The sequence below is a fragment of the Saimiri boliviensis genome, chromosome 7 (assembly GCF_048565385.1).
Source record: "Saimiri boliviensis isolate mSaiBol1 chromosome 7, mSaiBol1.pri, whole genome shotgun sequence".
In the NCBI taxonomy this organism is placed as follows: Eukaryota; Metazoa; Chordata; class Mammalia; order Primates; family Cebidae; genus Saimiri; species Saimiri boliviensis.
Genome location: NC_133455.1, coordinates 38,724,570 through 38,750,284, shown reverse-complemented (window position 1 = coordinate 38,750,284; position 25,715 = coordinate 38,724,570). Strand labels below are relative to the sequence as shown.

At 45.4% G+C, this 25,715-nt stretch overlaps 1 pseudogene; it reads left to right on the top strand.

The window, feature by feature from the left end:
- Nucleotides 1–23,726: 23,726 nt before the first annotated feature.
- Nucleotides 23,727–25,191, top strand: LOC101043444 (REST corepressor 2 pseudogene; annotated as a pseudogene).
- Nucleotides 25,192–25,715: the final 524 nt, after the last annotated feature.

The window sequence follows — 25,715 nt, the reverse complement described above, 5'->3', positions numbered from 1 at the left end:
CCACCTCGAGGATTCAAGGGATGCTCCTGCCTCAGCCTCCAGAGTAGCTGGGATTATAGGCATCACCACCATGCCAAGCGAATTTTTGTATTTTTAGTAGAGACAGGTTTCACCATGTTGGCCAGGCTGATCTCGAACTCCTGACCTCAGGTGATCTGCCTGCCTTGGCCTCCCAAAGTGCTGGGATTGCAGGCATGAGCCACCACGCCCGGCCAGAGCTTTTTTTTTTTTTTTTTTTTTTTTCTACATTACCCTTCAAGAACAAAAAACTTCCCCTGCCCTCTCTCTTCCTTCCCTGAGCTCTCTTTGTGTTGACCCTACTAATGCCAGGACACCCACTGTGGATCTGGAGCTCTTTCTTCATTTGTTCCTTTTCTCCACTTTGGATCTTTAACTTTAAAAATATCTGGACTATTCCTATACCTGGCCCTTGGTGTCTGAACCTGTTTAGGGAAGTTAGGGTACTGTTGATTGCCCCAAACTCTGAGGTTTGGGTATGTACTTCCTGCTATCCCAGAAGTTTCAAAAAAAGAAATGTTTCTTGGTAAAAGGGCAGTGAATTCTCAAATTCTATATTTTCCCTTCCTCCACTTTCATACCCCAGCTGCTATCAGGCTAACTTTACTCTCCTTCCTCACCCCTGTCTTTTAGGCGATATTTATGTATTTGATGAAAATCAGGAACTATATGGGGATGTAGGGGCAGCTGAATATTCTCTGGAGGTTGGACACACAAACTTTAGGATCCTGAAAGAAGCTATCAGAGGATCCAGTGTTAAATTACAATGTTTGGGCCAGGCAAGGTGGCTCACACCTGTAATCCCAGCACTTTGTGAGTGGGTGGATCACCAGGTCAGCAGTTCGAGACCAGCCTGATCAACATGGTGAAAACCCGTCTCTACTAAAAATATGAAAAAATTAGCTGGTTGTGGTGGCATGCACCTGTAATCCTAGCTACTTGGGAGACTGAGGCAGGGGAGAATCTCTTGAACCTGGGAGGTGGAGGTTGCATTGAGCTGAAATCGTACCACTGCACTCCAGCCTGGGTGACAGAGCGAGTCTGTGTCAAAAAAAAAAAAAAAAAACCAGTGTTTGGAGTAGGGTCACTTTTCTAAATGCTGGTTTTCTTTCAAAAGGCAAATATCTTTTATAGACCAAGTGGATGCCATGCTGCCTGGAAGTGACCTTGGGTATAATGGGAACCCTGATACATTCATTCATTCCATTTGTTTGCAACAGGTATACTTGTATTCATTCATTGTTTACAACAGGTACTGTCGTGGACCGTCCGGACGGGTAGGCACGTCTGCCCGGGGGTCTCTCGACCTGCAAGAGGGTCCCAATACCTGGAAGAGGGAGTGCGCCTGAGAAAATAATAAAGACAGAGAGAGAGAAAGCGAGGCGTCTGGAGGGCTGATAGGCTGTGCCTAAACAGCAAATTTTATTTTTCAAATGCCAGGAATAAATACACTTTCTTGGCTCTGGTTTACGTCATAGCAAGAGGAATGTAAATGTATGCCTCACATGGCCTATACAATAGAGAAATCAGATACACAATGGTTGCAAGACGAAATGCAAATGTATACCTTACATGGCCTATACAATTGAAAAGTCAGATACACAATCAGTGGTTGTAAAAAGTAACAGAATTTCCTGTAATCACAAAGCTTGTTTGCGTCCAGACATTATTCCTCCTGGCTGCAGGTATCTCCGGTTTGATCTTGTTTTAGAACTGAGATGTGAAAAGTTTTTCTGGTTTTGCTTATCAGAATATCTTTTAACCGGATTCTCCTTTGTCTACTTCTAACTCAACTTAACTCAATTTCCCATTCAGGAATCTCTGAGTCAGGAATCAAAGCCATCCCTTATGGTGGCATTTTGCTTTGCAAATATTGACAGTTAAACCATTAGGCAGTCAGGTAAGTAAAGAAAAGGTTAAAACTTATTCTTAAAAGAGAGTCATAAAAAAGGTTAAAAAGCAGGAACTGGTTGCTGGTAGGGGGTCACTCGGTCTAGCAGCAACGCATAGTTTTAGGCCCAAACGATATTGTGGTTGATATTAGAAACCGATCAATCATCTTTCAGTTCCTATATTCCGGATAGCTCGACTGCCTCCAGTAGGAAACTGTGTTTGGGATCAAACTCACCGTATAGTGAGACTCACGCCTTTTAGGGGTCTCACACGGGAGCGTTCCCCACAATTCCCTCTTTTTTTGTTTTTAAATGCAGCTCAAAAAGTTTGAGCTGAAGGTGCTGGAGGGAGGAGAACACAAGGCGGAAGAGGAACGGCAAGAGAATGATGAGTACAAGGAGAAAACCTCCAATGCCAATTAAGGTGGAAAGGGAAGGTAAATGAAAACCACGAGTCCAAGAGGACAACGTGTCCACAATGTCGCGGGCAATAGTGGCATCCTGCGGCAGCTGTCTGCGAGAAAAGTCAATAGCATGAATTTGACGCTGTAAGCGAAAAATGTCTAAAGACAGATTGTTGTGACTCCAAATGCCTTGTAGATGGGCACGGACCAGAGGCCAGTCTCATTCATTATAAGGAGCACTAGTAACACAAATGGAATTATAATCAGCATGACAACGGAAACGAAGACGAGACTGAAGATTATGAACCTTGTCACCCAAAACAGTAACAGTTTGTTCTAAAGCATTAAGCTTAGCCTCCAATTTAGAATCAATGTCAATTTGAGTACCCAAAGAAACAGAAACATTATGGGCCAGATGGTTAACAAATGTGGCAGCTTGAATACTGTGAGCTAAACTTACAGCTGCTGTGGCAGCCGTGGCCACAACACTAACAATAGTCAAAATACTAGCCAGGGCCCAGAAACATTAACAGGAAGCATAACATAAGGGGGTTGATGAACAACAAGAATAGTGTGGGCAGGAAAAATAGAGGAATCAATGCAGTTGGTAAGAGTGCAAGAAGGGCAAGAAATATGGTAGTGACCAGAAGAGACGGAAATGTTAATATGACCATAAAGCAAGGCGTAAGGAGAAGCAACACAGGCTTGAACATAATGTTGGGAACGAGAAGGGTAAGAAACACTGCGGGTACCGGCCTTCCAATAACTAGGGGTAAGAGCAGTAAAAAGACGCCAGAGAGACGTATATGTGCGGCCAGAGGAGGTAGAAAAAACAGGAGTGGCCCAGCCGCCGGGGGACTGGTACCGGTCAAAGGAGGTAGAGAGCGGCGCAGGGAGAGACCAATCATAAAGAGTAAAACCACTAGAAAGGGTATAGGTAAGGGCAGTGCGTTGTTTAGGGTAGCAGAGTTTCCAGGGGGGAGAGGGGTCAAAAGAGGAGTTAACAGCATGACAGCGAGAGCGGGGAATAGACGGGAAATCAGGAGAGGAAGAATTCCATGACTCTTTGATACCAAGATAGGTGAGAAGCCAGTCCCTAGCATAGAAAGAGGTTTCGCCCTTAAGGAGGGCAGAAGGGCCTTCAAATGTGGTGAGATGCTTCATTCCTAATTCGAAGCAAAAAGGACCATTGGTAGAGGGGAGAATAGGTAAGAAGGGAATGCGAATACTGAGAGCGAGTTGGTCCCATATTTTTGACGCATAAAAACACATAGGGGGAGAGGCAGCTTGGGCAAAATAGGAGTAATTGGCAGTTTGAGGGGTAATATGGGTGGAGGAAGGGAAGCCAAAAAGAGAAGTATCATTCAAATAAACAGGAAAAGCAGGGTCAGTCCAGGTAACAGGACGGAGGATAGGAGGGTCTGGGACATAAGCCCAAAGGATTTGAGAAGAATCAGCAGAGTGAGCATGGGAGGGGGAAACCTGGCAGGACAATATGGCCATCATGGCAATAAACATGACTGCAGGGGAACGGGAGTGTCCTTGTTCAAGAACAAGCTGGGTCGCTTCAGCAGTCAGACGGCGAAGTTGAGACCAGGTCGGCAGGGCACTGCCGTGGAGCGGTGTGCAGATTCGTTGTGTCCGTCGCAGGCGGCGGCGTCTCCGGTGGGGTGGCGGTGTCAGTGTCAGGCGACGAAATCGAGGAATTAGGGTGTTTGTTCTGCCGTCGAACTGGTCCATGCTTGACAAGACGCTCAGGTACCCAAATTGGCGAGGAAGCAGACCTGGGAAAAACACAAACATGTCCTCGTCCCCAGATGAGGACTGGATCTGGTCCATGCCATTGGTTGGCTAAAGGATCTTTCCACAAGACCTCAGCTGTAGCCTTATCCTGAGGGTGCCAGAAACGGTCGGCGGCGGAGAAGCCATTGGCATCCAAAGTTAAGAAATTTAGGAAATATAAGGCATGACGCAACCAGTTGTGAGGCGTCTTATGAATAAAGTGAAGGGTACTACCCTGTTTGAGCTTGTGTAGTAAAGTTTTGAGGACAGCATGGGAGCGTTCCACAACGCCCTGACCCTGAGGATTAAAGGGAATGCCAGTGCGATGACAAATCTGAAACTGAGAACAAAAGTTAGCAAAACCTTTGCTGGTATAGGCAGGACCGTTATCAGTCTTTAAAATCTTGGGGGGTCCTATAATAGAGAAAACTTGTAAACAGTGAGAAATAACATCCTTCACAGCTTCACCTGTATGAGCAGAGGCCACAACAAAATGAGAATAGGTGTCAATGGTAACATGTACATATTGTAATTTACCAAAGGGTGCAAAATGAGTGACATCCATTTGATAAATATGGCCTGCCTGCAAGCCTCGAGGATTAACCCCGTAATGTTGGGTAACAGGCAGGTGAGGCAAACAAGCTGTACAGGTTTTAACAATTTGTCGAGCCTGCTCTCTAGTTATCTTAAATTGCAAACGAAGGCTGCGCGCACTTTGGTGATGCAGCGCATGAGAAGCCTCGGCCTGTTGGATAGGAGATAAAACAGGGAAAACATGTTGAGTAAGTTGATCAGCAAACGAATTACCCTCAGTCAGGGGGCCAGGCAGGGTAGAGTGAGCCCTGATATGTCCTATAAAGAAAGGATGAAAACGTTTTCTCACCGCTTGCTGCAAGGGAAGGAGGAGATGAATTATTGGAGAGGAGTCTGAAAAGGAAAGAGGAGCAGTTTCTAAATTTTGTATCAAATTAACCACATACTGACTGTCAGAATAGATATTTAAGGGCGTATCCCAATTTTCTAAAACATACTGGACTGCCAGTAACTCCACACGCTGCGCCGAATGTTCATTTGTCTGGAAGGAAAACGGCTGTTTGTTGACCATTCCAGCTGCAATCCCAGAAGAGGAACCATCAGTAAAGGCTAAAGAAGCAGAAGGCAAGGGCGATTTAACGCAGGTTTGTGGAAAGATAAGAGAGCACTGTGAATAAAATTGTAGTAGTTTATCAGCAGGATAATGACATAAAATTTGTCCTGAAAAACCTGCAAAAGCAATTTGCCAAGAGTCAGAAAACTGCCACAGCCACTGCTGTTGGGCATTAGTATATGGAACAACAATTTTCAAAGGATCAGTGCCAAACAAAGTTAAGGCACGTTGCCTGCCCTTAGCAACCAAGGTAGCCACCAGGTCAAAGTAAGGGGAAAGGACTTTACCACGACTAGCTGGAAGGTGGATCCATTCCAAAATCCCTTGTTGCCAAAAAACTCCAGTAGGGGTGTAAGCAGTGCGAAGAATGCAGTAACACCATGGCATATTGTCTTTAATTCTGCTCAATTTTTGTTGACGGAGGGCGTCATGCACAAGTTGCAGAGCCTGTTTAGCAGGATCCGATAACGATCTAGGAGAGGTTGGTTTGGAAGGACCCTTTAACATATCAAAGAGGGGCTTAAGTTGACCTGTTGTAAGTTTTAAACTAGGGTGAATCCAGTTAATATCACCCAAAAACTTTTGGAAATCATGTAAAGTCTTAAGATTACCTGTGGACAAAAGTGGAGTTTTAAAGGAGACCTGGTTAGACTCAATGAGTCTTCCAAGATAATGGTATGGAGTAACAGTTTGAACCTTGTCTGGAGCAATGATAAGATTAGCTCTATTAAGACAATATTTTAGGAGTTCATATGCCTGAAATAAAAGAGACTGCGAAGGGGCAGCCAGCAATAAATCATCCATATAATGCAATAGTAGAGCATCAGGAAAGTCCTGACGTACTGGGTAAATGGCCTTGGCAACATAGGATTGACATAAAGTAGGACTATTTGCCATTCCCTGTGGGAGAACGACCCATTCATATCTATCATAAGGCCTCTCAAAATTGGTAGATGGAATGCTAAAGGCAAAACGTTTGCAATCAGCCGGAGCCAAAGGAATGGTGAAAAAGCAGTCTTTTAAATCAATAACTATAAGATGCCACTCCTGCGGCACCACAACAGGAGAGGGCAAGCCTGGTTGTAGCGGCCCCATAATTTCCATGGTTTCATTAACTTTCCTTAAGTCCTGTAATAGTCTCCATTTACCAGAACGTTTTTTAATGACAAAAATAGGAGAATTCCAGGGACTGTTAGTAGGCCGAATATGACCCGCATCAAGCTGTTCCTGAACCAACTCTTGAGCGGCAGAAATCTTTGAGACAAGGATCATTGCTGTACCCAAACTGGGAAATCAGACTTCCAGCAAATAGGATCAGCCTGGGCATCGGGAGAATTAGTGGCCCTTAGGAAAAATACCCTAAACCTCGTTTGTCATTATTTTGGAGAAGGAGAAATAGGCTCCGGTACTCCCTGTAAATTTTTACCTAAGTCTTTTCCTTCTTGGTAATCTTGTCCTTTCATAATCTGCCAAGCAAAATTTCCAGTAGTAAGTTTTGCTTCCATCACTTCTAAAACGTCTCGACCCCACAAATTAAACAGGAGTCCTGGAAGGATATAAGGACGAAAATATCCCTCATGTCCCTAAGCATCAGTCCACTTTAATAAATTAGTAGATTGTTCAGGATTATTACTCATTCCAATTCCTTGTAAAGAAGTCATAGAAGGGGAGGAAGGCCACTGTAAAGGCCAGTGATTAGATGAAATAACAGAAATATCAACTCTAGCATCTAGCAGACCCTTAAAAGGCTTGCTAGCAATCCTTATAGTCAATTCAGGGCGAGTCAGTAATAGACTGCACCCAATAAGCGTGATTTGAGGATCCAAAAGCGGAGCAACCTCGAGTCTCAGTGGAAAGGGGATTGCCTATAGAGGTATTCACAGGTATGACAAGAAGCTGCGCTATAGGCTTATCAGGAGTTAGAGTAAATATTCCACGAGGTGCCCAAACAATAACTTTAATTTTTCTAAAAGACTAGATTTACTGAGGACTTGAACCAACAACCTTATAGTTGCAGGCCTCACACTTTAATGAGCTAACAAGTCACTTGCTTTACAGAGTTAGAAAGCTTTTCTTAAATTGTATTTTGGATGTAAATTTGGCCACCTGAGGCGGCGTAGCTTGCCTGAGAGCTGAGCGGGCGGGGCTTGCAGTTGGCAGAGAAAGGAAAAAAAAAAATGTCAGTTTAAAACTGAGCTAGCAGTTTCTGGGCCTTTGGCCCCGCTGCGAGTACCCCCGCCCCAATCGTGCGGAGGCAAAGCTTCTGTGGTCAAATTTTCTAAGAGAGAAACAGATGGACAAACACATTCACAAAGCTTTCTCCAAACAGCGTCAATACAACAGTTTGAGGTAGATTATTACCTGGAAAGCGAAATTGATTAATCTTTTCTCCATTAAGTCCCCAAGCTTTGTCATCCGAACTTTCACCTTCAGGGATCCAGGAACACAATTCACGAACAATTTGCAAAAATTTCTGTACATGACTAAACTTTACATAACGACCTCTAGTCTTAATCATAAAATGTATAAACAACTTATATTCCTTAGACTCTAAATGCCCCATGTTTTACTCCAGCCTGAAAACTTGAAAATCAACACTTGTATATACACGATTAAGAAAACAACTCAAAACTTAACTGCTGCAGCCTCACTCCTTAATTGATGTGCGTCACTGTAATCCCTCGTGTCCAGGCCCCGTGTCGTGGTCGCCAAATGTCGTGGACCGTCCGGACGGGTAGGCACGTCTGCCCGGGGGTCTCTCGACCTGCAAGAGGGTCCCAATACCTGGAAGAGGGAGGGCGCCTGAGAAAATAATAAAGACAGAGAGAGAGAAAGCGAGGCGTCTGGAGGGCTGATAGGCTGTGCCTAAACAGCAAATTTTATTTTTCAAATGCCAGGAATAAATACACTTTCTTGGCTCTGGTTTACGTCATAGCAAGAGGAATGTAAATGTATGCCTCACATGGCCTATACAATAGAGAAATCAGATACACAATGGTTGCAAGACGAAATGCAAATGTATACCTTACATGGCCTATACAATTGAAAAGTCAGATACACAATCAGTGGTTGTAAAAAGTAACAGAATTTCCTGTAATCACAAAGCTTGTTTGCGTCCAGACATTATTCCTCCTGGCTGCAGGTATCTCCGGTTTGATCTTGTTTTAGAACTGAGATGTGAAAAGTTTTTCTGGTTTTGCTTATCAGAATATCTTTTAACCGGATTCTCCTTTGTCTACTTCTAACTCAACTTAACTCAATTTCCCATTCAGGAATCTCTGAGTCAGGAATCAAAGCCATCCCTTATGGTGGCATTTTGCTTTGCAAATATTGACAGTTAAACCATTAGGCAGTCAGGTAAGTAAAGAAAAGGTTAAAACTTATTCTTAAAAGAGAGTCATAAAAAAGGTTAAAAAGCAGGAACTGGTTGCTGGTAGGGGGTCACTCGGTCTAGCAGCAACGCATAGTTTTAGGCCCAAACGATATTGTGGTTGATATTAGAAACCGATCAATCATCTTTCAGTTCCTATATTCCGGATAGCTCGACTGCCTCCAGTAGGAAACTGTGTTTGGGATCAAACTCACCGTATAGTGAGACTCACGCCTTTTAGGGGTCTCACACGGGAGCGTTCCCCACAAGGTACAGTTTCATTTCATTCATTAATCATGTGGTATGTGCCAGGCAATTTGCTAGGAGTTGAGGATAATCAGTAAACTCAACCAGTTCCTGTCTTCTTGGAGTGGACAGTCTAGTGGTGGAGACATTCACTAGCTAGTTAAACAATTGCTATGCAATTACACACAGTGTGCAAGTGTTCTAAAGGGAAAGAGGGAATAATATAGGGGACACAACTTTCCACTGTGAGTGAAGGAAAGCTTGTCTGAGCTGGGCTTTTAAGCTGAGACCTGCAGGATGAGAGGGAGCCAGCCAAGGGAGCCAGCCACGGGAGCCAGCCTGTGGAAGGTTGCACCAGGCAGCAGCAACAGTTGTACAAAGACTAAGACATGAAAACTCTAGAACATAAGTTTCTACCCTTCTTCTTTTTCCCAGCTCCTAAGGTTTCGCTTCATCCTGGCTCATTTGTTATTTCCACTAGTAAAGTAGGAGCTGCGCTCAGCACCACGCCTGGCGTAACTAACACTTCCCATGTGCCAGGTGCTACTGGAAGTGCGCTATGTGCATTAACTCATTCAGTCCTCCTAACCACCCGGGGATGGAGGGTCTGTTCATGTCTCTGTTTCACAGATGAAGGAACTGCACGAGTCACCATGCAATAATGGTCACAGTGATATTGGAATTAGTAATTTCATCAATAATAGCATAGGGACTGTTTTCAGACTGTTTATTTCTGACCTTTTTACTGTTTCATGGAGAGCCTCTTTACTAGACTTCTTCTGGGTAATTTGCAAATTTTAAAAGCTTGTTTTTTTTTTAAATCCATTATTCATGTTATTGGTGGAAAACTTTGAACACTGCTTGTCAGGGTTTATAGAAAAATCACTTGCTGTATCCTCCCTCGTCAACAATACTTCTCTGGGTTCTATTCAATTCAACAAAGGTTTATTGAGAACCTACTAACTGCCTGGCATGATCCTGAAGATGTCAGCTCCAGAACTTTAAAATCAAGGAAAAAAAAAAAAACCCACACAAATAGCTGTAATAGAATAGGATATGGGCTCTGCTTCTCTTACAATCAAAGTTCAAATGCAAGTGATTGGGGAAAATATGATCATATGACCCACAGTCAAGTAGCCAGCCACCCAGGACATGTTTTCTTAGCCTTGCTTTTTGTTGTTTTTGTTGTTTTCTAAATTATAAGTATATAACTGGTCAAAAGACTTTTTAATATGAAGATGTAATAACTCCATGTTTTAGAATGTGTTGCCCTCATAAATTTGGTCTGAGAATAGTTTTGTTTTGTTTCTAAATCCCCTGGTTTTTTCAGGAATGACCTACTATTTAGATGTACATTTTTCTATTGTCAAATGAATTTTACCTTTCTTTGCATTTACAGGTATGGAAGCTAATCTTTGAAGATACAAAGCGAAAGACAGCGAAATGGTGATTGTTGAAAGACAAGTGTTGCCTGATGTGCTGATTTCTAGGTTGAAAAGGAACATCATTTTTGCAACAATGAAATTGTGATCTGCCCTTCCTCGCAGTGTTAAGATACTTCCCCCAACTCCTCCTCCCTTCTCATTTAGGTAAGTACTAAAATAAACAGGAAAGGGAAACTGTCTCTCTTACCGCTGTGTGAGTGGCCCAATGATTGATTTCAACTTTGCATTTGTGAGAAAAAAATAAGATGAGTTCCTTATTTGTATTTTAGTGGGCACAAAATTCCCCTTTCAGAGAGGCCTGTCTTTATCCCCCACCCATCTTCAAAGAGTACTTTCATGCAAAGAGCAAACAGCTTCTCTAGGCGGAGAGTTTGAATTTCCTCTTCCTGAACTATTTCCTATATCTGAACTGCCCACATCTTATGGGGCAAGAATACCACAAGAGAATGTAACCGATCCAGCAAGCTACTAAATCAGCAGAAAACACTGGTAAGTAGAAGTAACTGGATGGGCACGGTGGCTCACACCTGTAACTCCAGCACTTTGGGAGGCTGAGACAGGCGGATCACAAAGTCAAGAGATCGAGGCCGTCCTGGCTAACGTGGCAAAACCCCATCTCTACTAAATATACGAAAAATTAGCCGGGTGTGGTGGCAGGCGCCTGTAGTCCCAGCTCCTCTGGAGGCTGAGGCAGGAGAATTGCTTGAACCTGGGAGGCAGAGGTTACAGGGAGCCGAGATGTGCCATTACACTCCAGCCTAGCAACAGAGTGAGAATCCACCTCAAAAAAAAAAAAAAAAGAAAGAAAGAAAGAAAGAAAGAAAAAGAAAAAGAAAGAAAACACAATAACCAGTGTCGGAGAGATACCTGCTAAGGAGAGTTAAAGGCAATGAATTCAATAAAGGTCTTTTCCAAACAGCAGCCTGATAGGCTCCTTCCTCTCTTCTTCTTGTTGAACCTATCTATCTAAGAACATATATATATATATATATATATATATATATATATATATGTATTTTTTTTTTTTTTTTTTTTTTGAGACAGTCTTGCTGTGTCGCCAGGCACCAGGCTGGTGTGCAGTGGTGCGATCTCAGCTCACTGCGACCTCCACCTCCCAGGTTCAAGCAATTCTCCTGCCTCGGCCTCCCAAGTAGCTGGGGCTACAGGCGCGTGCTACCACACCCAGCTAATTTTTGTATTTTTAGTACAGACGGGGTTTCACCATGTGGGCCAGGATGGTTTCGACCTCTTGACCTTGTGATCCACCTGCCTCGGCCTCCCAAAGTGCTGGGATCACAGGCATGAGCCACCGCATCCGGCCACATAAATATATTTTTAAGATGCATGATATAAATTGTGATTTAATTGCTTGAATAGGTGGGACCTGACCTCCTAGGGCTGTGCCCATCAATGTCAGGGAAACACGTGGAGGCTCTAGTTCTCAACCTGGCTGCCACGTGGTGGAGGGACCACGTAACAGCGGTTTCTAACCTGGTCTGTGAACTTGGATGGCAAAATAAAATGACGTCTTTATTTTCTCTTCCCTCTAACTGAAATTTAACATTCCCTGCAATTACAAATGTAGGCAACAAATTGGAATAGTATTAGTAGCACCTGTGACTTTCTGTCACCAAGAGAAATCACAGATCTTTTCAAATCGCGTGACAGTTGTTGCAGCTTTCGCAATTTATACTCAGTACCACTTCAGATAATGATTAAATATTAGCAATGTCACTAGTTTTTGTTATTTACACTGTTATTAAATAACACGTTGCCATGCCATATTTTAAAGTCTTTTGTAGCTGTATTTCAATATAGTTGACTGCTTTTGTAAGTCTATGTATTATATTTTTCTGCATTTTAAAACATTCTGAGAAAAGTCCATAGAGTTCACCAGCCTGTCAAAGGGGTTCATGCCCCCCCGCGGCATGTTAAGTGTGCCTTAAGAGACTCTCAGGATTGTCCCCCAGCAAGCACAGTTTCCATGAAGTGAAGGGCCTAGAAAATGATCCATTTAGTGCATTTCACTGTGCCTTTCACATGGTTTTAGTTACCTCTTTTCCAATAACACGTCTTATCAACAATCTCAAATGCAGTCCGATTGTAAAATCTGGAATCATTTGCTCTCCAAATCACTGGTTAAAACTGCATCCGCTTTCAGCTATTCAAGAGCTGACTATCTAAGCTGTGAATTATCAAGCTCCCCTTTTCTCCCTGGTTCCCTCTTTGGCTGTTTACCATGTGGTTCTTTTACTACTGGGTCACAGGTGCGCTGACAGATAGGCAGGGCTCCCCGAGGAAATGACATTCCAGTCTGACAATGTTCCTGCTTCCCTAAGAAGTTGTGGATGGGTGGAGGTTGAAAGTGTTGATTAAATTAAGGCTGGAATTACCTGTGGATTTTAATTACCATTTCTACCACTGTTCCAGTGTCCGCCGTCTCCCCACCGCCACGCTCTCCTGTAGCTCTAATGAGACACTTATCAGATGCTATTTTTGTTTGTTAGTTATCTTTGCTCTGCATATGGTCTTCCCACTGAACCTGTGTTCTCCTTCTCTTGTGTCGCCCCTGGTGCTTGGCAGACAATAGATCCTCCATAAATAGGTGTGGCTGAATTGAATCACTGTCTATGGTACATATTCAGTGGCCCTTCATGCTTGAAGATGCCAGTGCTAACATGATTATTTTCTATCTTGAATTTCCTATGTCTATGTAGATTTTAGCATGCAGCGTCTCTTCTACAAATGCTGAACACTATGTACCAGGCATCGTGCTAGATATTAGAGACAAAGATGAATATAATGTGAACTGCTTTCAAGGAGTTATGAGGTCACAGAGTCACTAGACAAATACATATCACAATGGAGTGTAACAAGAGCGAGTGCAGGCATATGGACTAGGTGTGTTGGTGCCACCCAGAAAGGCAACCCTTTCTCAATTCTGGAGAATGAGAGCGAGAGTCAGAGAAGATGCTGGAGTGGGAACCCCAAGCGTGAGTTGGATTTAGGCAATGGCAAAAGGAACAGGGAGACTCTCAGCATCAGAGAACTGTGAATCTTTCGGGAGGGAGCAATACACAAGCATTCTTTACATCAGGCGTCCCCAAACTTTTTACACAGGGGGCCAGTTCACTGTCCCTCAGACTGTTGGAGGGCCGCCACATACTGTGCTCCTCTCACTGACCACCAACGAAAGAGGTGCCCCTTCCTGAAGTGCGGCGGGGGGGGCGGATATATGGCCTCAGGGGGCCGCATGCAGCCCGTAGTTTGGGGACACCTGCTTTACATACTGGGCATTCATTTCTTCCCTCATAAGAGGACCCTAGTTTTGCATCTGGGATCATCTCAAAGAAGGTAAGTTCCTCCTCCACACCTGAGCTCATGAGCCAATCATGGTCATTCTTTCTCTCTTCCTCAGAGGTTGGTATAGCGTGGGCATGTGACCACATTCTGATCAATGAAGTCTAAGGGAGAAGTCTGCTCAGGGATTTTTGTTTGGACAAAAAAAAAAAAAGAGTCTTGCTAGAAGAAAGCCAGCCTTCCCCTCCTTGTCTTGAAAACAAATATGATGTTTCCAGTTGTGGCAGCTATCTTGTGACAGCAGAAAGACATTAAGAGCCTGGAGGGGCTCTTTGACAGTAACACTGAATAGCAACCAATACTAGCAGCTGGGTTCCTGCTTGTGCAAGAAAAGATTCACCTCTACTTGCCTATGTTCTAGGTAATTAGGGTTTTCTCCCCTTATAGCTAAACACATCATAACCGATTTATGCAGCTTCTGTAAACTATTTTGCACAGGTCTCCCCAGTGGGGAGATCCCCAATGGGATCACGACTAGTACCCCCTGAATTTTTCTGCCTGATTATGCCTAACCAGCAGAACTCTAGGACTCAACCCCTTCCTCCTTCCATCTCTCCGGTCATTCTGGGGAGGCCTCAGGGGGAATATCTCTGAGAATGTAGCTTCTTCCCTGATCCTCTCTCTCCTCCCTTTGATGCAAAAAGAGTGAGAAAGCCCTCCTCTCAGACTCTGTTCCACTCTGTCACTAGACCACACGGTGATGCAAAGGCCCTGAATGTCATCAGTTTCTGATCATGGTATACCTTCTAGCTCCTGACTACCCTGCTCTCTATTAAGGAATGTCTGAGGAATAGGAAGTGTACTAATTTCATCTACTTTCCTTTGTGTCTTTCCGTAGAAGGCTAGCATCCACCACCTCCGTTAGCCAGAACAAAACAGCAACAAACGCCTGCAGGCTTATCAACCTGTGCCAGTAATGCTCCAGATTTCAGATTAGCTGGCCCATGCAGCTACTCTTCACCTAGCTCAGCCCAGAGCCCAGTCACAGGGGCACACGAAGGAATGGAGGGCATAATATTGCAAAAATGGGCAGGCAGGGATCTTATATATCAAGCTAAGAAATATAAGCTGTATCCTCTAAGTCAGGGCTTCCCAATGTGTGTTTCATAGAGTGTGTTGAGATACTCCCCTGCCTTCTTAGCCCCTGGGACTGCTGGGCGGAACCTGACAGAGGAAAGCTCCTAGGCTGGTCACCTCCAGCAGCCAGTGCCCTTGTTTGGCGTAGGAATGTGTTGCCAAAAAGAGTGGGGCCCGAAGCCCTGGTATAAAGCAATTGGGAAACAGTGGGAGTCACTGAAGTATTTTTAACAGGAAGTAATCCCATCAGCTTTCAATTTTGGAAGACAATGAAAGGGCGGTGCGAAGGTTGGGTTGGAGGAGGTGGGCAACGAATCTGGGACCGGGAACACCAGTCTCGCCTAAAACAGCCTGGTGCTGAAGTGATGAGAGGCCAAGCTAAGGAGTAGGAAGGAGAGAACAGAGAGGATCTGGGAAACACGAAATCTTACGATGAGAAATCAAGCCCATGATACAAATTAGTGGGCTTACTGGTTGATTAAATATAGAAGGTGAAATAAGCATCTCGGATGGCTTCCACCTTCTGATTTGAGAACCCGGATGGACAGTGGTGTCACCCAAGGAGGCTAGGGACCTTTGGGGAAAGGTATGGAAGAAAATTGACTTCAAGTACATACAGAATGTCCAAGGGAAATGGCCAGTAGGCATTTAGACATACAGATCTAAAGTTCAAGGCCTAGTGATCAAGAGATCGCTTTTGTGTAGATATCTTAGAGTCACCAGCAAATAAGTAGTGATGGAAGCTCATGTGCATTGGTGATACTGACCAGGGAGAATACTGCAGGGATGAGAGGGTGCCAGAGACAGAAGAAGGGACTGATGTCAAGAGTGATGACCAGGCGTCAGCTGAGTACTCAGTACTGGTGAGCCTCAGCAGTCAGTCCCCCCTGCTCTCTCTCCCCACCCCGCCTCCCCTGCATCTCTATCTCATCTCCTGCTTCATTCAGGACTTTTCCGCTAGGCAGAGGGCAAAGCCACTGCTAGCCCCAGATTAGCCACCCCCCACCCCCCAATAAAAAACCTATTTTCTCCCATCATCCCTATAATAATTCCTGGAAAGAACTCTGCTTGACTTTGCTAGAATCACATGACCCATCCTTAGACCAAACCTACGGAGCACTTGGATTGGCCGGACCCATGTCATATGCCCCCATATGGTTGGAAGGAGGGTACAGCCTCTTTCTCAGAAGAACAGGAATGGTGAACCCTTCTGGGCAGATAAAAATAGTTATCATGGTCACCTACACATCTACATTTTTAAAGGTAGGAGGAGAAAGCAGAGCCAGCAAAGGAGGCAGAAAGTTGACCTGTCAGAATAAATCAGCAGCTTTTCAGAGGCCAAGATCTGTGTTTTATCTGTGTTCTTTATCCCCTACTATTAACACCTGGCCCTGTGCCTATAATCAACAAATGTGTATGGAATGAATTCATAGACACGACACATGAGAAATAGTGGGGATTTGTAAAAGACATGACAGAGACCAACACCCAGAAATCTAATTTGGACAATACACAAAAGCACATTTTTAAAGTAGCTGGCCACCACTGACATAGATAATAACAGAGTCTCTTAAAAGAGCCAATCTTTTTCATGATTTGGATAAAGGCACCACATCAGTTTAAACCAAAATAGTCACAGATGAGAATTTGATTTGGGGAGTGTCTTATGGAAATTAGATGGTGTTGTTTTAAAGAGTGTTCATTTTATTTCTCTGTTCTAGGGCTGACTGTAATTTCATGCTGCATTTGCAAGCCTGCAGGCAGACACCTTAATTACTATGGATGCCAGATAGAAAGAGGAGTGCTAATCAAACCTTTATTAATCGGTGACATGCTTCCAACTTTCAGGAGCAGATGCTAGGGAGGAATGAATGTTTGTAAACCACGGTACCCACCAACTCCCCTCAGGTGTGGATTTTTTTTTTTTTTTCTTAAATCAAGTACCTTTTACATCCACTAGGGGGAATCCTAGCGTGCTTCAAAGTCCGGCTTTTTCTATGCTTAGTAGAAGGACAGACCCATGAAAACTTGTCTGTTGATGGGTGTGTCCTTCTGCTCTGGAAGGGCTCCGAGATCTAGCATGTTGTCATATTTTTCAGACAGATGAGAGAATGTCATTCAAGATATGTTAAAGAAAATCAATTGCTCAAATTCCCAGTGGATTTAGAAGAAATCTGTCTTAGAGAAAGTTTTCTGTGTAAACAGAAGTTTCTACTGGGAAAAAGAGGGTAATTATTTGTCAGAATCTTTGCTTACTAAAACATAGAAAACGTTATATCTGTGCCTTTGCAATTTTAAAGAGCTTAATTTTAAATACGTGTTAGGCGCTGGTGCGATCTTTATGCTCAGTGGAGTTCTTAAAGTATTATTGGCACTCAGTTGATAATTATTATAATTATTATAAGCTTGCCTGACATAATTACAGTATAAGACTCTTCCCTTTTCAATATAAAGCCATTTTCAAACAAAGTTTGAAAGGTGCTGTAAATTAACAAATAATTCAAAAGCTATGTTCAGTGGTTGCTCCTCCATGTTGTCAATAATATTTTTGGTGGCAAGGAGTTGCTTTTCTCCTTTTATATTCTTTCTCTGCAGAGATAATCAATTCATGAATTGGTAAATATGCATTGTACAGATGCCAAGTTTTGCCATTGTATGTGGGACTGTGGGTACCTCAAAGAAAGACTCCTGCCCCTAAAAAGTATGAAGCCTTTATGCCACAATTCAACTGACATTTATTGAATACTGACTCTGCGTAAAGCCCAGTAATTAGCACGGAAATAACACCATTGGTCTTGCTCATTGCCATAACCCCAGCCCACAACACATGCCTAGCACATAGTAGGTTCTCAGGAAGTATTGTTAAAAAGATGGGAGTGAGTTAATGAACAGAAAGTTTGAGGAATAAGGGGAATATGGAGATAAACTGAATAAGACACCATCCCTGATCTCAAAGAAAGAGCTAAGATCTTAAGTGAAAGAGCTAAACACACAACCAATGTATAGTGCATGATGTGAATCACCAGATTTAAATGCTATTAATTTACCGATAAAGTGCTCTTCAAGTTCAGAGCAGGGAATTCAGAACCAAGTCGGGGAGTTGGTCCCATTATACAAATACAACAGGTGAGTTTAGGTACACTGCTAGAACAGAGCCTGGCATGGAGCAGACACACTTCACTATTTCGTAATAAACGAATGGGCTCTTACTGTATGTGGGCCCTAGGGGCACAAAGATGAGCTAGTACTTCATTTCTAGTTTTGTTTGTTTTTTAATTGGAAGCTTATAGTTTAGTAGCGGCATTCTAGAACAATTTAAAGGAAGAATCCCAGGAGAAAGTGGCTTTTACACTGGACCTTAGTGGATAAGTAAGAGTTCACAAAGCTGAGAAGATGGAAAGGGTGTTTCTGATGAAATGTACAGTAAATGCAAGGGCACCGGTGCTTGAAAGAGGCTGGCTCATTTAAAGAAGAGTGAAAATCCCACTGCTAACAACAGGAGACAGTACCAAGTATGTTCTTAGCTCTTAGCATAAGCCCCTACATATGAAAGTCCTTTTATAAATACTTTTTTTCTTTTTTGCCAGATATAAAGTCCTTAAACATTGAACAATGTGGTTAGAAACTTATTTATATACCCCAGTGACTTCAAATACTTGATAAATGCTTAGTTGAACTCAAATTTTTTTGTTTTACTGTAAGTTCTGGGGTACATGTGCAGAACGTGCAGGTTTGTTACATAGGTGTACACGTGCCAGGGTGGTTTGCTGCATTCTTTCTCCCCGTCATCTACATTAAGTATTTCTCCTAATATCATCCCTCCCCAATACCCCCACCCCCTGATATCCCTCCCATAGCACACCCCCAACCCACTGACAGGCCCTGGAGTGTGATGCTCCCCTCCCTGTGTCCATGTGTTCTCATTGTTCAACACCCACTTACGAGTGAGAACATGCGGTGTTTGGTTTTCTGTTCTTGTGTCAGTTTGCTGAGAATGATGGTTTCCAGTTTCATTCATGTCCCTGCAAAGGACATGAACTCATCCTTTATTATGGCTGCCTAGTATTCCATGGTGAATATGTGCCACTTTTCCTTGTCCAGCCTATCATAGATGGGCATTTGGGTTGGTTCCAAGTCTTTGCTATTGTGAACAGTGCCACAATAAACATATGTGTGTATGTGTCTTTATAATAGAATGTTTTATAATCCTTTGGGTATATACCCAGTAATGTGATTGCTGGCCCAAATCGTATTTCTATTTCTACATCCTTGAGGAATCGCCACACTGTCTTCCATAATGGTTGAACTAATTTACACTCCCACCAACAGTGTAAAAGCGTTCCTATTTCTCCACATCCTCTCCGGCATCTGTTGTCTCCTGATTTTTTAATGATTGTCATTCTAACTGGCGTGAGATGGTATCTCACCGTAGTTTTGATTTGCATCTCTCTAATGACCAGTGATGATGAGAATACTTGTTGTTTTTAACAATAATGATGGTAAGAGTCAAAAGATGAGCACAGGTTTTAAGTGCTGGACAGGTGTGAAGCTGAAAGAGTTATCTTGGCCAGTAGGGGCTGCTCACTGGGGTCGGTTTATGGGCAACATCTTTGGGCTCTGCGTGCTGAGGCCACAGAACCCTCCATACAGCAGGAAGGCTCTTTCCAGCAGCCTGCTACCACGGCCTGTTTTGTTTCATCTACACATTCTATTCAACAGCAAAACAGCCAGAGAAATGTGCTCACAGTCACTACCATCAGTTTAACTCCTATTTCTTTAAGACCCCTCTTTTTATTTATTTGGTTTTTTTGAGTCTTGCTCTGTCACCCAGGCTGGCACAATCTCAGCTCACTACAACCTCCACCTCCTGGGAGGTTCAAGTGATTCTCCTGCCTCAGCCTCTCAAGTAGCTGGGACTACAGGCATGCGCCACCATGCCCAGCTAATTTTTGTATTTTTAGTAGAGACTAGGGTTTCACCATGTTGGCCAGGCTGGTCTTGAACTCCTGACCTCAAGTGATCCACCCACCCTGGCCTCCCGAAGTGCTTGGATTACAGGCATGGGCTACTGCGTCCAGCCAAGGCCCCTGTTTTCATGCCTTCAATGCTAACTGCACCCCTCCTACAGGCACTTGAGTGTCACTTCTGTGGGTCCTTCCTGAACTAGGTAAAATGTGGTTTCATCAATCACATTGTGTCTTTTGGGTTTTAGTTTGGTCACTCTCATTCCCATACAACCAGCAATGGCTTTTGAATACCCTTTCACTCACAATAAAATGATCTCATAATCCCAGTATCATTACCAACACATAGCCTGGTCACAGAGGCTGAACGTCTAGCTGAAAAGATAGGACTTGTACCTAGAAATAATATGACTGCCATTAGCGTTCTTGGCTTTGTACTGTATCTGTGACCCTTAATCTAATTTCACATGTACCCCACACACGTCCTTGCAGTTCACAGCATTCGTGGGGTACACATTCAGTGGGCAGCAAATAGCATTTAGTAATAAAGCTTTAGTAATGCTTGCCTGTGCTCAAAGTCTGGCTTTTGCTATGGCAAATTTCTTAAAGCAGTATACCCCCAAATTCCATATTTAATAAGAATTCTTCCCTTCTTTGAAAGGACTTCCCAAGCACAGGGCCAATTTTGCCATCTGTCATCCTGCTTCATATCTTCTATTGGCTTGTAATATTTACACCAATTTGTTTTCTTGATCACTTTCTCACCTCTTTGGAAGTACCTGCCCCTGAATCTGCTGTTCTCCCTCCTTTATTGCAGTTCTTGAAAACCTTCCCACTCCCGCCTACTGTTGTTACTTTCTGACCTATTCCTTATGCCATTTGGAAATCACAGATCTGTGTGTCTTCTCCTTCCTCCTTCTCCTTCTCCCTCCCTCTCCCCCTCCCCTCCCCCTCCTCTCCCCCCTTTGCCTCCCCCTCCTCTCTCCCTCCCCCTCCCCCTCCCCCTCTTCTTTTCCCTCTCCTTCTCATTCTCATCCTTCCCTGCCTCCTCCTTCTTCTCCTCCTCCTCCCTTCCTTCTTCCTCCCTCCTCCTCCTTCTTCTTCTTTTTGAGACAGGCTCATTCTGTCACCCAGGCTAGAGTGCGGTGGCATGATTTTGGCTCACTGCAACCTCTGCTTCCTGGGTTCAAGCAATTCTCCTACATCAGCCTCCTGAGTAGCTGGGATTACGTGTGCCCGCCAACATGCCTGACTCATTTTTGTATTTTTAGTAGAGACAGGGTTTCACTGTGTTGGCCAAGCTGGTCTTAAACTCCTGACCTCAAGTGATCCACCCACCTCGGCCTCCCAAAGTGCTGGTATTATAGAGGTGAGCCACCGCGCCCAGCCGTGTATCTTCTTGATATCCTGAGATGACTTGGCTCTGAGCTGCTCATCCATCAATTACAGATGTAGTCTTGGATGCCCTTCGGTCAGGTCTTCTAGATATGGCCATTCCCCGTTCCTGCTGGTTCTGATGTACCTAACACCCACATCCACTCTTAACACTCGTGGCATCTTCTCTTCACCTTCGTGAAACTAGCCAGTAGGCTCAAGAGGCAGGTCAATGAATTGTAAACATACAGAGATTGGGAGGATCGTGCACCAGGTGAGAAATGAAGCGGCAGAGACATCCAGTGAGAAGACAGCAATGGGAAATGAAGAAAACCTTTATGGAGGAAGAGATTACGAGAACAGAGTGTTTGCTCTGCTTTGGCTGGCTGGCCACCAGCAGCTACAGCAACAGAACAACCAGGGAGGGTAACAGATTAAGTGTTATCAGCCACTAATACCATGTGGTGAGAATCCATCAGCAAACCTGATGCCACGGAGTTGGCCAGAAGGAGGGGTTCAGGGCCCAGCTTGGACCTGCTGTACTGTAGGACCTTAGCTTGTCATTACGCTCTCTGCCCTTCAGTTTGCTTATCTGCAAAATGATGTAATAATACTTATGAGGTTATTGCAAAAACTAAAGAAAGGAACTGAAGTAAATGGGCTCAGTACTGAGCAGAAACGTGTGCCCAAGAAATGCTAGTTAAAATGTTTTCCTAGGGATAGGATTTGAGATGGAGAATGGGTGTTACCAGCTGAGTCGTCACGAACCCCTAATTCATATGTTGAAGTTCTGTCCCCCCAGAGGCTTTGGATGTGACTGTATTTAGAGGTAGCATCTTTAAAGAAGTAAAATGAAGTCATCTAATTAATCTAGACTGGTGTCCTTTTTTTTTTTTTGAGATGGAGTTTTGCTCTTGTTGCTCAGCCTGGAGTGCAATGGCACGATCTCGGCTCACTGCAACCTCTGCCTCCTGGGTTCAAGCCATTCTCCTGCCTCCGCCTCCTGAGTAGCTGGGATTACAAGCGCCCAACACCACATCCAACTAATTTTGTATTTTTAGTGGAGATGGGCTTTCTCCATGTTGGTCAGGCTGGTCTAAAACTCCCAACATCAGGTGATCCACCCACCTTGGCCTCCTACAGTGCTGGGATTACAGGCTTGAGCCACTGCCCGGCCTGGTTTTCTTATAAGAAAAGGAAACTTGGACACAGATAGGTACAGAGGAAGGACCACGTGAAGATACTGAGAGAAGATGGACATCTACAAGCCAAGGAGAGAAGCCTCAGAAGAAACCAGCCCTGCCAACACCTAGATCTTGGACTTCCAACCTCCAGACCTGTGAGGAAATGTCTGTGATACTTTGCCACGGCAGTCCTAGCAAACCCATCCTAATACTAACAATGCTGAGTTAACAGAACATTAGAGTCCTGATAATAATATCAGTAATCATGATGTTTTTTATTTACTGAGCGACTTCCTGTGTGCCGGGCATTGTGCTAAATGCTTTGCACATATTATCTCATTCAGTGCACGTGAAAATCCCACGTGATGGATGCTATTTTTCCAACCCACAGGGAGGATGCTGAGGCTCAGATAGCTCAAGCCTGCGTAGTTACTGAGTGGGGCACAGCGTCTGGAACCTGGGCCTGGCTGGGATCACTGCCGGCCTGCAGAGTCTTTGCACAAAGAAAAAGGCGCCACTTCCTTTGGGAATACCCAGCCCCAAGCCAGGGTGCAAGATGTGGTAAACAGAAAACAGGCTGGGTTTTAGTTCCTCATCCCCGCTTGGCCGGGTGCCCTTGTGCAGGCCTGAGTTCCTCAGGGTGGCCCACGCTGAGGCCTGAGCTCTTAATCATGACACTGGACTTCCCAATGGGCCGGGGTGGCTAGGGGTAACACCATCGCCACCATCGAGGTAGGATTAGTCGGGCGCGTACGGGACTGTGAGTGCTGGCAAGGCGAACCTTACCTCCCTCACGGCTGAGAATGGGATACGTAAGAGCCCAGGTCCGTGAGTTCTGGGACCCAGGTGGGTGGGCTTCCAGCGGTCCTACAGGACAACCAAGAGGAGCCCTGGACTTAGGCCAACTCTGCTTATTGCTAATTGGCCTCAGAACAGTTCTGTGTCCAGTCCTCAGTCAGCAAGAAATCCAGCTGGCCAGGATCGTGCCCCTAGGATCGCACACCTGTCCTTTCATCACCATCCCCACCAGGCCGCCTCCTCGTCCCACCAGATCGGAGAGACTGAGAAATGCAACTTTGACCATTTGGCTATGAATGTTAAGTGTGCCTGTCCTCACAATTAACGTTCCCGAACGTTCCAAATTTGCTGCTTTCACGGTAGGAAAAAAACAGGTCTCTGACAGCGTAAATATTTAATCACCATTAAGAATGTCCAATAAATGAGGGGAATCAGGTTTCAAATTGACTGATTCAGATGATTAAAGTACAGAAGTCATAGCAGGGTAAAAATAAAGTACCCTGTAAAAACGAGGCATCTTGGGAGCAGGGGCAAGATGGAAGACAGCGCATGGCGACCTCTCAGGCCGGGCCAGGCACTGTGCCTGGGGTAAGGGCGGCAGCCACTGTTCACTCTCCGAAGGCTCCTGAGCTCCCCAGCCCCTACCCGGGCAGCTGGGCGGGGTAATGCCCTGGGTGATGGAGAAGCCGAGCCAGGCTGGGGATCCTGTCCCGTAGCTGGACCAACACAGTGCCCGACAGCGGACAGCCCCACTCGGAGGATGACAGCAGCGAGGAGGAGCACTCCCGAGACGGCATCATCCCCGTGGGAACCGATTACCAGGCCGTCATTCCGGAGTGCAAGCCTGAGAGCCCCGCACACTGCAGCAGCAAGGAGCCGAAGGGACACTGGTGTGGTCACCCAGCCACCGTGTGTCAGATACCGAGCTCGACCGGTAGTACATTGCGATGGCCAAGGAGAAGCATGGAGACAACCTGAGCAGGCGCTGGGCATGCTCCTGTGGCATAAGCCCAATGTGGAGAAGTCCCTGGCCGACCTGGCTCCCTGACAAGTGGACGGTAGAGGCCAAGGTGCTGTTTGAACAGGACTTTGGCTTCCACGCCAAGTGTTTCTAGTGGATCCAGTAGATGCTGCCTGGAAAGTTGATTCCCATAAAATAATATTTTATTTTAAAAAAATATTAAAATAGCTTTTTTGTTTTAAGTATTACTACTCTTGGAAGAAGACCCTCAGCTGAACCAGCGTGATGGACAGACAGGCCCAGAGGCTAGGGAGGCTGCAAGGACAAAGAAGACAGTAATGAGCTCGGAGAGGGTTGAGGAGCCGTGACGGAGGGAGAGCCTGATGCTGGAGACCCCAAGAGAGAGATGCAGAGCACGAAGCTGATGAACAGCAACCCGCATCAAGCCCTGGAGGCGGCACTGACCCCCTCCGCCCCCCGGAGGCCAACACCAAGTTCAGCTCCCCCTGCACCACAGATGAGCAGCTTTTGGCTGTCCAGGCCATCTGTAGGTATGGCAAAGACTTTGCAGCTATTGCAGCACTGATTGGAAACAAGACGCTGACCCAGGTGAAGACCTTTGTGAGCTACCGGTGCCTCTTCAGTCTGGAGGAGGTGCTGCAAGAATGGGAGGCTGAGCAGGATGGTGCCCCTGGAGACGCAGTCCCCATGGAGGAGGCTAGGAGAGGGGCTCCCTTGACGGCCCCAGCTCTAGAGGAAGTTGATGAGGTCCTGATTACATCAGTTTCCATGTCTGTGCCCTGATCAGTGCCCCCTGGGCCACCCCCCTCTACCTCCCACCTCGCTGTCCCAGCTGCCTCATTGCTGAGGCTTCCTTTGCCCATGGCTCCCACTCTGCGCCGACAACCATCCCCACTGCAGCAGGGCACTTCCTCCAGCCCCAGCTGGCCCCCAACCAGCCCCCACTGACTCTCATCTGCCCCGCTCTGGCTGCCTCCCACTATAGTGCCCGTCCTGGCCCTCAGCCCCCACCCACCCTGATTGGAGCCCCTCTGGAGCCCTTAGGCCCTCACTCTGAGCCCTGGGTCCCCCACCAACCACAGGCTCCAGGACCCCTTTGCTTGACATCCCCAGGCATCTCTTGTGTCACTGAGGACAGAAGGGACTAGGGCTCTAGCTGGGTCTTTCCAAGACCCAGAGCTGCTGACAGCCCAGCCCGGACCTGTGGGTTCTGCCTGTGTTCCTGCCAGCTGGGCCGGGGCTCAGGTAACTTTGAGCTGTCCTGAGGGCACTTTTGCTTCCTGGCCAGGAGGGGAATGGCTGCCTCCTAGTCTGCTGGGGCTTGGCCTCTGGGCCCTGCCCTTTGTGTGTCAAGGGTAGTGACCTTAGCTTGGGGGTGGGGAGAGGACAGTTGGATGTGCTGGCTGTTCGCATTCCTCTTTCCCTTCTTTTAGTATAAATCTGGGGTGAGGTGGGGAGGGAGGCTGCAGGGAGGAGGTGGGCAGAGGAGCCTTACAGCAGCAGAGGCTGGAAGGGAGGCTCTGTCTTCAGGGGCCAGCTGGGAAATGCTAAGGCTCTGAGGGTGCCCACCAAGCTCATCTTCCAAAAGCTCAGAGAAATGGGGGTCGGGAACTTAGGAAGACATGGATTTATTTTTCAACATTTTTTAAAAACGAAAAAAAAAACAAAAAAA